Source organism: Cibotium barometz, chromosome 11, assembly GCF_041138505.1.
Source record: "Cibotium barometz isolate CiBa-2024 chromosome 11, ASM4113850v1, whole genome shotgun sequence".
Classification (NCBI taxonomy): domain Eukaryota; kingdom Viridiplantae; phylum Streptophyta; class Polypodiopsida; order Cyatheales; family Cibotiaceae; genus Cibotium; species Cibotium barometz.
Window position 1 is genome coordinate 52,532,802 of NC_141056.1, and position 13,371 is coordinate 52,546,172.

The window sequence follows — 13,371 nt, forward strand, 5'->3', positions numbered from 1 at the left end:
CTGAAGATGCCTCCCTCGTGGAGATAACAAATGATCTCTCCCATTCAAACCAGATCTTCCCAAAGAAAATAAACCCATTGACTATGAAAACCTTCTAGAGAAACTCAAAGAATACCCCAACCCCATGTTGGAGAAAGAGCGAATAAAGCTTGAAGTCCAAGAGCTTGTAAGTATAAAGTACAAGCTAAAGTAAAGTATACAATCTATGCTAGCTACAAATTTCAAGGAAAAGTATTGTCTTGTGTAATAATGGATTATTAAGGCATTACACTTGTCGATCATCTACTAAATGTCATGGGACCCTTTTGTACTTCTTGAAGAATTAATTAAAAATCTCACAAATAACATCATAATTGAAACAAAGATTTGAATTGAAATTGATAATTAAATAACTTAGCATAACACAAGGGAAAAGAATTAGAATAACATCACCATCAAAAGTAAAGGATAGAGAATACCACATAGTAAACCAGATTGGGTGCAATCTCCCTCCCCATGTCGTGTAGCTCCCCTCCCACAACATGAGTATTTAGAGAATTTTATTCATAAAAATAGCCCAAGGAGCTAAGAATAGATGAGCGTATAAATTGGGCTTGCTTTTCCCACTTTTAGGGTATTGCTTTACAATCTTTATAACCATATCAAAATCCCTAAGGTTGTACATATAAAAACCTTTGCCCAAATATAATTGTTAATGGGCCTTATTACATAAAATAACTTTGTGCACATTTGCACATATATTAATCTTGTGCACATTTGCACATTCCATTAAGCTGATTCTTGCACACATTAAATCAAGCATATTTTTCGTTGATTATTAATTCATCAAAAATATGATAAAATATATACCTATAACAATCTCCCGTTTGAGGAAGCAACTGTCCTCAATTGTGTAAAAGAAAATGCTACAGCAACAAAATCTCGTGCAACACCTAAATTGGTGATCCTCGTACCATCAGCAAATCACAAATAATAATAAAAAATAATATGATATAGACAAGATCCCTTATGTGTGATGCACACACATTGCTCATCACCTATTTCTGTAAACATATCCCAATTAATTACCTAGTGTACAATTTATCCTAATATGATACATTGATAAGCATAAACACAGCATATATTCACCACTTGTTTCACTATGATGAGAGTATCGTTATGTACACATCATCTAGCATGGTGTGAGTTACCACTTGCTACACTCCAATGAGCATGGCACATCAGTTGTGGAAACCACTTGTTTCACTTCGACCGTGTGTGCAAGTGTCAAGCATAGTCCACTTGTTTCACTTGACCATAGTATAGTTGTCAAACAAGCATGGCACTACTTGTTACACTTTAACAACATACACCCATAAAGAATGGTCTCAAGCTATGCCAATACCACTAGGTAATCAGTATTTAATGTGGAGTCACCCACGATACCAATTCACTAGGATGGCACACTAGCGTCCGAGCATCCCCGTACAACTAAAGGGTGGACATTATGTAACATCCCTCCTGCTTAGATAAGTACTTGACCTCAGATGCGTGTTTGCTTATGCGAGAAAAGGAGATCAATTGTCATATACTATATAAATTCACTTGTATGTTTCCTAACAAAATACATTATATCAAGGACTTCTATGTGTAATAAATTTTAGTGTTCCATACTACCAGAAATTATCCCACATAGATGTAGACATAAGTATGTATCAGACACAGGATTAATCTCATGTCCCATACCACAAGATTAATACATTGTGAAAAATTCATAAAGTATAATTCAAGATGGAAGGGCCAGTTCCTTCTTCAAGAAATTCTACTTTTGATGCATAAAAACTCTCCTTGAGTTTACCAAAAAGTGTTAAATAATCAAATGCAATAAATAGGTTACCTCAAGAGTTTGAGTAGTCGCCGTGGTATTCTTCTTCTTCATCTTCATCGATCATATTGAATCCTAATGAAATAAACTTTGACTTTTGTGGACAATTTGATGTGATGTGTACAATCTCGTTACACTTGTAATGCGTCTTGGAATCATGTTTATTAGCTTTTTGAGAATCATCTATCTCAATGTTAATACCTGTGTTATGGTCATTAAAAGATGTGTCAAATGATTTTGGAGAGGTTTTAGGGTTCAAAGATGATGCCGAGGTTTGGGGAGTTATTGTTTTCTTAGAAAAATCATTTTTCTTTTCACAATTCAAAGCTAGAGAAATAGCCGAGCTAAGAGAATGTGGTCGGAACATATTTACCACCGCAGATCGAATTGTAGGTTTCAAACCTGCTATGAACTTTCTTCTTTGATCCTTGGTGAAAACCTTCTCAATTACTTGCATTTGTAATAAAGTTTGCCAAAACCTGTCCACATAAGTTGATATATTTTCTGTGTTAAGATGTCTGAATGTAGACCATTGTTGTTGAGTCTTAGCTTTGTATTGTGAAGGTAGGAATGTTTCTTTAAGAGTTTTTGGAACTTTTTCCATGTTGAAGGTCTATGTTCACCTTGTTTGATCACATTTCACCATAAGGCAAAATTTTCGATCAAGTGATTACAAGCACATTTAATTTTATCCTTTTATGAGAACTTTTTGCCAGAGAAATAGTCATCTAGTTGGCTAATCCATGCAATAAGAACTCGTGCATACTTCTTGCCATCATAATTTTGGAAAGCGAACGCCTTTCGGCTGATTCGTGAGTCTTTCTGAGAATTTTGAGCACGCAAGGTAGCTTTAATAGTGTGTCTAACATTATCACTTTCCTCCTCATCTGAGTCAAAAGAATTGGAAGAATCATGTTTGCGTTTGGCACGTTTGACTTGACACTCTAATTTGCGTCGAAGTTCTCGTTCATTAGCAATTTGTTCTTGAAGTGCTAAGATTTGTTCTTGTACCGTGGGCAGAATGGGTAAAGCAGCCATTGCAACTAAATTAAGACAGAGAGTTTTAACTTATAAATCAGTCACCATAAAATGATGGGTTCACTTCCGTCTCTAAAAGATTTGAGAGTTCTGAATTTCTTGTTGAATTGTTGCCTTTTGTGGGGAGTGATGAGGATAGGCTTTATAAATTTTCTTTATAGCAAAAACTTGCTCTAAAAGAAGCTATGGGGTTTCTCTCTTCTCTAAGAGAAACTATGAAGTTTCTCTCTTGAGTTTTTGGTCACAAGAATGCACTAAAAAGAGAGATAGGTAGATGGGATAAGGTATATATGTGTGTGTGTGGGTGGGTGTGGGTGTGTGTGTGTGTGTGTATATATATATATATGTATGTATATGTGTATATACATACATACATACATACATACATACATACATACATATATATATATATATATATATATAAAGCTTATCAAAGCTTTATTCTTTTTTAAAGCTTAACAAAGCTTTTAAATCAATCCAATCTTGATTAATAAAAGCTTGCAAAGCTTTTATCTATAATCAGTGCAGTTTTTATTAGCAAAAGCTTATAAACCTTATCAAAGCTTTTGTGCAGCGTGCAAATCGACTTACAGCCCGCTTCCTCCCTGAATTGCACAGCGTCGGTCTGGAAGATGGTGGAGGAGATAATAATTTAAAAAATGAAGCAATATATATATATATATATATACAAAGTTTAATCTTGCTCATAGCTTTAGCGCTCAGCGCATAACTAAGGGAGAAAAAAAAGATGAAAAGGTGAATTGGGAGAAAAATAAATAAATCAGGGTGCCCCTCATCCGTCCATGATGGATTTCTTGTTCCATCAGTCTTGTGAAGATTAGAGAGTAGGGCTAAGGGTTTTGGGCTATGGTGAATCCATCCATACGATTAGATTTGAGGGAGAATGAGTATGGAATAAAATCACTTTTAAGCTTAAAGCATGGTTTTCTCTTGTGCAGAGTGGTTTCAACAAGAAGGTGATGTTTTATTATCATCCCTTGATCAAGACCTTCATCTACGGGTCCACAAATTTCCCATAACCATTCAAATCTTTGGCCCAAAGGTCTTCTAAGCTTTCTCCCCTTGGTTTCTTGTGAGCTTGACCTTCTTCAAGAATGTACACCCATGCTCTGATACCACTATCATGGGACCCTTTTGTACTTCTTGAAGAATTAATTAAAATCTCACAAATGACTACAAGAGAATCATTGTTTTTTGTTTGACACTTTAGTTTCCATGCCTTCTCGCGTCATCGATATATACGTCGAAATGGGCATCGAAATATTCGTGGAAAGAAGCATCGAAATAAGTGTGTAAAATTTATTTATTTTTAATTTGAATTTGTATATAATATTTACTAGTTCCCACCCTGGGGTGTGTTTTAGCCTTCTCTTTCTACCTCTTTGCATATGTGTCTATGAGAGAGAGAGAGAGAGAGAGAGAGAGAGAGCGAGAGAGCTAGATAGAGAGAGAGAAAGAGAGAAAGAGAGATAGAGAGATAGAGAGATAGAGAGAGAGAGGGGGGGCGAGGGAGAGAGGAGGGTAGAACTTCCATCATGCTCTTTGAAGGAGGACAAATACTAGCTCCTCCTCCTCATCACTAAGGTGCAATTAAGAAAGTGCTCGGTTTTACATTGAAATTAAAGTTCATTTTCAACTTGCTCGTCGTCTCCTCAGCAAGATCCATGGCTCCAAATAAATCTATTTCTAGAAATACTCCATCATTGTTGTCAATTGGTGGAGTCGGTTGGCTTGTAGTAGTAGAAGGTAATTCATCCATGTCGTCATCCTCTTCTAGCTCTAGCATGAGAGTTGTCAATGCATCATGATCATACTCAGCTTGAATCTCTTCTTTTCTAGATTATCTCTAGTGTCTATTTCTCGTTCAAGATGTATTTGCTCAATGAGTACACCTTTATCTGATCCTAATCCAGTGTGAGCCTCACCTACTTCCTCAACTGTTATGTCTTCTTCTTGTTCTTCTTGTTGTTCAATAGGTGCTAGTGGTGTATGCTCTTCCATCACATGATCTGGGGGGAGTTCCTCAACATCTGGCAGTTCGTCAATTGCTATTTTCACCTCTTCAAATATTTGTTTACCACGTGGATTTATTTGGATCACAAACAACCATTTATGATTTGTCGGGTCTTCCACAAAGATGACTTGCTCACAGTGCTCTGGTAGCACAAATGTGTCCCTTTGGTTAGTCCATATCTTTGTGCGGTCTACTTGAAGAAATCCACACTTGTCTTTGCGTACAGTTACTTGCGCCCCTTGAGTTACCAACTTGAACCATTTTACATAAAAAATGAACATATCAAAATTTCTGAATCCAACCTTGATAATGTCTTGGATTGTTCCACAATAATCCAGCATGCCTACTTCAGTATTGCCATCACTTACACTTGAACGATTTCTTGCATGAAATTAGCCTTCACACCACAATGAAATGTTGTTCTCTTTTTATCTATTCCTTCTACTCGAAAGTGACGTCCCCGTGACCAAATTGCCCCAAGCTTACGATACTACAAGCACAATAAATAAGTACTTTTATTGTATAGATTCATGAAAGCACAACATAAAAGATAGTGCGTAGATATCTCAAACTCACATACATGGAAATCACAACCATATGCAAGCTCCTCCTCCTTATCACTTATTGATTCACCATTGCATTTAGCTTCCAGTATAATTTGCTCGAGCCATTTATTAGAAGGAAAGTCTGGAAGAAGTGCAAGTTCTGTTGGGTACGGTAGTGTGCGAGTTGTTCGACTCCTTCTAAAACTCAAACGAGCTTGGTCCCTTTTTAGCCTTCACCAAGTTATATCTCTCGATCCATTTCTCCATAACATGTCAGTTTAAGATGCAAAATTTATTGACCTTCTCACGCAATGCTACATCCATTGTTCTCAATCCCCAACTAGTCGATCATCTTCTTCTTATGTCCATAATCTTGGCATATCGGGATCAGACGTACTGAGAAATTCAGTTATATATACAAGTGATTCTTGAACAAGCCATCCCGCTGCCATACTACCTCCAGGATGAGCTCTTTGACGAACAAATCCTTTAAGTGTCTTCATAAATCTCTCTAAGAAAAACATCCATCGGCTATGGACAACCCCAGCCACATCAACTTCATCAACCACATGAACTAGCAAGTGCAATTGAATGGTTAAAATACTTGTTGGAAAATATTTCTCAGCCATTGTAACAGCCTGGATGGAGTTTATAACCGTGCTGCTTCCAATGTGTCTCTACTAATATCTTTCCTTGATATCCAACGCACCACTGCACCAATTTTGTAAATTGTTGCTCTAATGTCATCGTTGAGGTAATCCTTGATGGCTATAGGAAGCACGAATTGTAAGAATTTGTACCAATCATGACTCTTCAAGCCACTAAGCTCATCGTCCTTTGTAAATGCTCCCTTCAAGAAATGCATGCATCCTATAGGGTTACGAAACTCACTAATGCACTTCTTTACACGCCGTTGCTCTTCCTTTGTCATGACCGAAGGTGCTTTTGGTAGCTTCACCTTCCCATCTGCTTTATTTTGGGCCCATAAGTGTTACATGCATTGAAACTCTTGTAAATCATCTCGTTGTGCCTTGCTCTTCTTTGCTCCTGTGATGGTTTTCCAAAGCACCTCAGCTATATTCTTGAAAATGTGCATTGGGTTAAGAAGATGGTTCACTAGAAGGTCATTCCAGTATATGGAAGTTGATGGAAAATGGATAGATGCTTCATTCTTGGAGGTGTGCAAGTTGGATCCAGCTCCCATAAGGTCCTCCAATCATTGCCCTTCCATATGCGAGGAGACCTCCCTAGAAATCCCTCACGCAAAGGATGGTTGTAAGGGAGATACTTCTTGTGGCCCTCGTATACTATCTTCTTCATAGACTTTGAGTACCGAGCCTCAAGTTACGGCCCACATAATGGACATCCATTATACCCTGACACTGAAAGCCTTGTAGAACATCAAAAAATATTGTAGCAGGTAAGTTTGGATGACAATCATGACTTAACATAATATGTTAACAAGCTACAGTATTACCAGAGCACTCTCCATAGCCAGGCCAATCATGCATAGTCCACATAAGTATTCCTCTCAATGTTAGTGCACGTTGTCCAAGCCTCTTGGAAATATCATGAACTTCAATGCCCTCCCATAGAACACGAAGCTCCTCACCTAAAGGGGCTAAATACATATCCATGTTCTTCACCTTGTACTTTCCAGGAACTATCAAAGACAATAAAATATGCCCTTTTTTATCGCTAGCCATGGTGGAAGATTATAGTTAACTAGACAAACAGGCCATGTACTCCATGATGAACTTCGTAGACCAAATGGATTCACTCCATCCATCGCTAGTCCGAGTTGAATATGGTGAGCCTCCTCCTGAAAGGCTACCACTTCTCTTCAACATGCAGGGGAATCTATGGGCACACGCATAACACCATCCGTGGACCTAGTGTTACGGTGCCAAATCATCAATCCTGCAATGTATTTGCACTTGAACATTGTTTTAATCCGAGGGATGATGGAAAAGTGTCGTAAAACTTTTTTTCGTACCATTTCTCCTTGCACATCTTGTCTATATCTCGATGTACCACAATGTGGACATTGTATTGCATTGTTACATTCTTGTCGATAAAGAATACAATCATTTGGACAAGCATAGTGTGTGTTGTAGTCTATGCCAATCGAGTGCAACATTGTTTTTGCTCAACTACGGTCCACTGACATCTCATTATCTTCTCACAATATTTGATGTTATAAGCTATTACACAAAATAGACAGGCTAAGAAAATACATATAAAGGTACATAACTTACTAATTGCTTATGATATCATCACTTACGCAAAAAGTTTTGATACACTCGTATCAGACCATCCAAAAATCGATTGCAAGTTCAATATGGATAGGCAAGTGCGTAAAATAGATACATATACTCCACGATATAGTGGAAGACGAGCAAGCCTGCGTAGCTCTTTCTCTTCTTAGGAAGCGTATTCCACACGTCGTGTGATTTCTTCTACCCCTTCGTGTTCCAAACCATGATCTTCTGTTCCATCATGTAAGGCATTTATCATGTCATCCATGTCATGTTCTAGTATTTGCTCCGAATCCGCCTCAAGTTCCTCGGGTTATTGGATCATCTCGTTTGTGGCTACTCTTGTTGGTCTCCATTGTTCAGGTCGGATATCCACTGGTTCGTCATTGTTGAAGCGTGCATTGCTACTAATTAGATGTTCCAATCACTCCACCAAAAATATTCTCCATTTTTTTGTATGATCATTGCAAATTCGTCGACGTCAAGCCACTTGGTATTTGCAACGAGTACATGGGTAAAGTGTCTTTTCCTCTAAATCAACAAAATTTGAGGATGTGGCGTCGTACATGGTTTCCATATTGATTTGCAATGGGAACGAATGCTTATTTTTGGAGGGGGATCCTCCCTTAAGTATTTGTGAAGGGTGGAAGTCGGTGATACGGAATTTGAAATGTCGGGGACGCGCAAGATTTGGAAAGATTTTGAATTTGAATGAAAAGTAGCGATCGTTGAAATAAGCGTCAAAAATACTGTCGAAAAGAACGCCAAAATCGTGGTCGAAACAAGCGTGGGATTTTTTTTCGACGCTTGTTTCCACGTTATTTTTCGACGGTATTTTTGACGTTTTTTTCAACCCTGATTTCGACAGTTATTTCGATGGTGTGTAGGCTTTTACAGTAAAACAGAGCCTTGCTTCTTTTTTTTAACGTTTTTATGCGCGCGTGCATTTTTCTCCCTCAAGCATCAGGTTCGCCTCCTTTGCCCTCACTCCCCTCTCCTCTTGATTGCATGCGCATGTGTTGTAAGCTGTGTGTGTGTGTGTGTGTGATTAGGGATAATTTTCTTATTTTTTGCTTTGTTCATTGTTTTGCAGGTTCTCTCTCTCTCTCCCAAGCTCTTCTCCAGTTCCTTACCACTCAAGCAGGTTTGTCTTCTTCTTTGCCCTCCCTCCCCTCTCCTCTTGGTTGTGAGATGTGTGTGTGTGTGTGATTAGGGATAATGAATGTTTCTGTTTTTTGCTTTGTTCTTTGTTTTGCAGGCTCTCTCTCTCTCTCTCTCTCTCTCTCCCAAGCTCTTCTCCACTTCTTTACCACTCAAGCAGGTTCACCTCCTTCTTTGTCCTCCCTCCCCTCTCCTCTTGGTTGTGAGATGTGTGTGTGTGTGTATTTAGGGATAATGAATATTTTTGTTTTTTGCTTTGTTCTTTGTTTTGCAGGTTCTCTCTCTCTCTCTCTCTCTCTCTCTCCCAACCTCTTCTCCACTTCCTTTTACCACTCAAGCAAGTTTGCCTCCTTCTTTGCCCTCCCTTCGCTCTCCTCTTAGTTGCATGTGCGTGTGTTGTGTGTTATGAGATGTGTGCTCTTATTCAAGTGCCCATGTGGGCTTTGTTATGTGTGTGTAGAGACATGTCCCACACTCTAGATGAGACACTGGCTTACTCTCCATCCCTCTCTTCATATGCCATGTCACCTGACCAATTTATGGGTTTTTTAGCACAAGCCACACCCGAGCAAAGAGCAATGGCACAATAATATTTTGGGAGAGGGGCGGGCACTTTGGCCACACCACCACTGCTAACCCTAGTTCACCAATAGAAACCCCACGAAGAGCCACCCAGAACCCCTCCCTCAGGTTGCTCGTCCAATGCTCGCAGAGAAAAATGCTCGAGTGGTGGAGGTGGAGGTGGTTGTTATCCAAGTGGGGGCATGGATGGGTCTACGCCCTTACATGAGCGTCCTTCCTTATCTAGCACCAGAAGCACTCCACGCTTGCGATCATCCGTGATGTTTCAACACACACCCCACACGCGATGGGAAAAAATATGATACAATTGTCAATGGCAATGTGGTTTTAGATAATGTCGGGAAAGAGATGAAGAGCCACATCCGCGAGCTTTGCCACATTGTCTTTGCCAATGACTTTATGGCCAAAGTTGGATAAAGCTAAGAAAGAAAGAGTTATTAATCAAATCAAGGATGAGTACAAGCCGGCCGTCCGGTAGTGATATCGTCCCCACCACCATAAGGTGGATAAAGGACCACATGGTGGACGTTCATGTGACTAGGAGAGTGAAGGCAGGGGGTGAGAAGCCTTGGTACATCAGCACCGAGGATTGGAATGAGGAGAAGCAAAAGTATGCAAGGAATCCCCAACGCTACAAGCAATAAGAGGATGCGGTGAAAGCTCGAATGGAGAGCGTAGGAAGCTTTCACTTTGGAAGCGGCGGTTGGGATGCATTCCATGTCTACTTTGTAAGTATCAATGCTTATCTTGTATGTTTCAATTGATGTTATGTTATGTTTATTGTTTTTATGTTATGGTGCTTTTAGAATCAAGTGGTTGGTCGGCCGGCAATGGGAGAAGAGGAGGACATTGCTCGCCGCCATAACACATACTTTCTTTTGGAGAAGCTTGAGTGAGAAGGCGTCAACCTTAATTGGGGGAATGTTGTCAATATGGTAAATGCGGCAAGCCTTAACCTTATGATTTTTATACTTGCTTTGCTATTTCATGTTAGATCGTTGTTTTGTATACCAAAAAAAAGCATCTTACAATTTTTTGGAGAATGTGCTGAACATTTGATCAATGTGATCATGAATGTGGCCAACTAGTAGAAAATTAACTATCACCTTTTGAGACAAGCATGCTTAGATAGCCAAGAACTGTTTTATTTTTGTTCTCCCTTGTTGTGTTGTCGAGTTGCAAGTATAGAATGTTTGGTAGTGGTCCTTCCCATGTAGAAATGACATGATGTATAATAGTGACAGTCAAGTTTGGATTATTATGAATATTTGGATAAGTGAAGAAAACTTTTGGGTGGACTTGACCATTGTACACTAAGCACCTAACCAAATGCATCTATAACAATGTATCATCAATGATATCCTTGGGTAGCCTTGAGAAGTGAGGCAAACATGATTTTTTCTGATCCATTCCATCAATAACCAACCCTAAGTATTTCTCTGGACTTTTGAAACACTTTCTCCTATGATCCATAACTTTCTTTCTTTTGTTAGCTTGCTCTTGTCTATGAGTTTTTGGAGCAACTTTGATCATATTCTCCTCTTCAAGACTTGATGCTGCCTTTCTTCTTGTCAACCTTGCACATACAGCACACACGCCCATTTTGACCTTGCGTGGGATAGTGACATTAGAAAAGAAGCCTTTCCAAAGCCTTGTAAAATAAGAGCAGCTTGTGAACCTCTCATTCTTTTGGGAACCACTGAATTGGATAGCAAATGGGGCAACCAACAGAAATTGTATACTCATGGTGCTCCTCAACACATGGACTTAGACTTGAGAAATGATAGATGGGCACTTCCAGTAAACAAGAAGTTGGGCAATATTATGTAATAAAATTCTAGCAAATTTTAAGAAAATATTATTTATGAATAATGTTAGAGAAAATGTTACCTGCTATTTTTAGTAGAGTAGGCCTCTTTAAGAGGTAGTAGAGGCTCATTTTCTCATTTCCATTCTACAAGAAGGACAGAATAAGAGACTAGCAAGAGGAGCAACACAACTAAAACTTGCAATTCAAGCCACCACCGATTTTTACGAAGATGGCCCTAGGTAGCTCAAAACACTCTCCCAAAAAAATTCCATTTGTAAAATTTTATGTATACAATTTATTTTTAAGAGCTGTTTTTTCACACAAACAAAATAATTAAAGTAAAAATTCATAATTATTAAAAATGTATCTTGATTCATTCATAATTAGAGCTTGGACCTTTTGTAAGATTAAAAATCTCTTCTAAGACCAAGTTTGGATGTTCTCAACAACCAAACGTTACTACTACATTACTCCAAATTTGGATGTTCAACATCCAAATTGAACAAATTTGGATGTCCAACATCCGAATTGAACAAAATTGGATGTCCAACATCCATTATGTTTTAATTTGGATGTCCAACATCCATTATGTTTCAGCTTGGATTTCCAACATCCATTTTGTTTCCATTTGGATGTCCCACACATGCTCCATATGGTTGATAAAGCAGGTACCTAGCTCATGTCATAGAGGGTTACATCGACATTGTCTACCTTCTTACAACTGCTAGAACACATGCTCCAGATGGTTGATAAAACATGTATCTAGCTTATGTCATGGAGGGTTACATCGACATTGTCTCACTCTAGGTTGAGTTTTGTGGTAATTTGGATGTTGCAACATCCAAATTGCTACAAAAGTTCGCCTCTTTCTTCCAAAAATACTAGGTGTTTTTCCCAATAATAGCAAGTGCGTTCTTTGCTCTCCATCGTCGTGCCGTCTTCTCCATTGCCATCTTGATGCAACGTTATTGCACTCGTTGCCATCTACTGCCATCGTCGTCTTCTACTCATCGTCTGCATCAATGTCTGCCAACGCTTTCTATTGCAGCAGCAACATCGGCTGCCAGCCATCATTAGCAGCCATTGTCAGTTTGCAGCTACCATCATCAGCAGCCATCGTCGCCGCTTTCTAACGCTTGATGCCAAGTCTACAAAATGATCAGAGGATGTGTGCTGGGTGTTGGGCAAGAGGACACGAAAAGCAACCAGGCGCTCTCTCCTGATGGCCCTTATGCTCTCTCTCTCTCTCGATGGGAAGCGTTCGTGGTGAGCATGCGGGCCTCTAAGCTCACAGGGCCTATTGCGCTCTAATCTACCCAATTGCCACTACTCCTAGCCTACGCAAGGCTTAGGTGTCTCTAGAAACAACCACACGTCTACTCTCTAGCACCCTCTTCGACGTTCTCATCTTGAAGCATCATCACTCTCCCCTTGGTGGTCTTCTTCTATGTTTTTAAGAAAAAAAAGGAAATGTGTGACCATTAAACCGGTGAGTGAATCGTTGCCATCTTGATGCGCATTGACGACGCTACTGCATCAACGGCCATCAACGCGCCGAGAGTTGCTATATCCTACTCCAATATCATGTCAAAAATCCATTGGGCATCCGCAAGCTGATGTCGTGCATCCTCTTTCCTTCGTCCAGTTCTAACTAGCTTGTAGTTCCACCTTTCACCTGCTTCTGGCCTCAATGCATCTTTGAGACTCCCACACTTCCCATACACATAGTGACAAAGGCAGTCCCATTTAGTGCACCTTATTAGAGCATGCATGCTTTTGGCTTGTGCTAAAGTGGAGAGTTTGCACACATGCCGAGAGAAGGATAGCTAGGATTATCTTGTCTTTAAATTTTTTTCTATATTTGTATACCTAAGATTTGTTTTGATATGTTTTTGGCTAATTTATGCCTTTTGTAACCTAACTCTTAATACATGGTTCCTTGGAATGCAATTATTCTTTTTATTTAGGGGAAACAAAAGCAAGAACTCAACAAATAGAGTGACCAAAGAGGCGAAAGGGTTTGATTCTCCACCGCAAGTAGAGACCGTCAAGAAGGCTCTGAACCAACAACAAATATT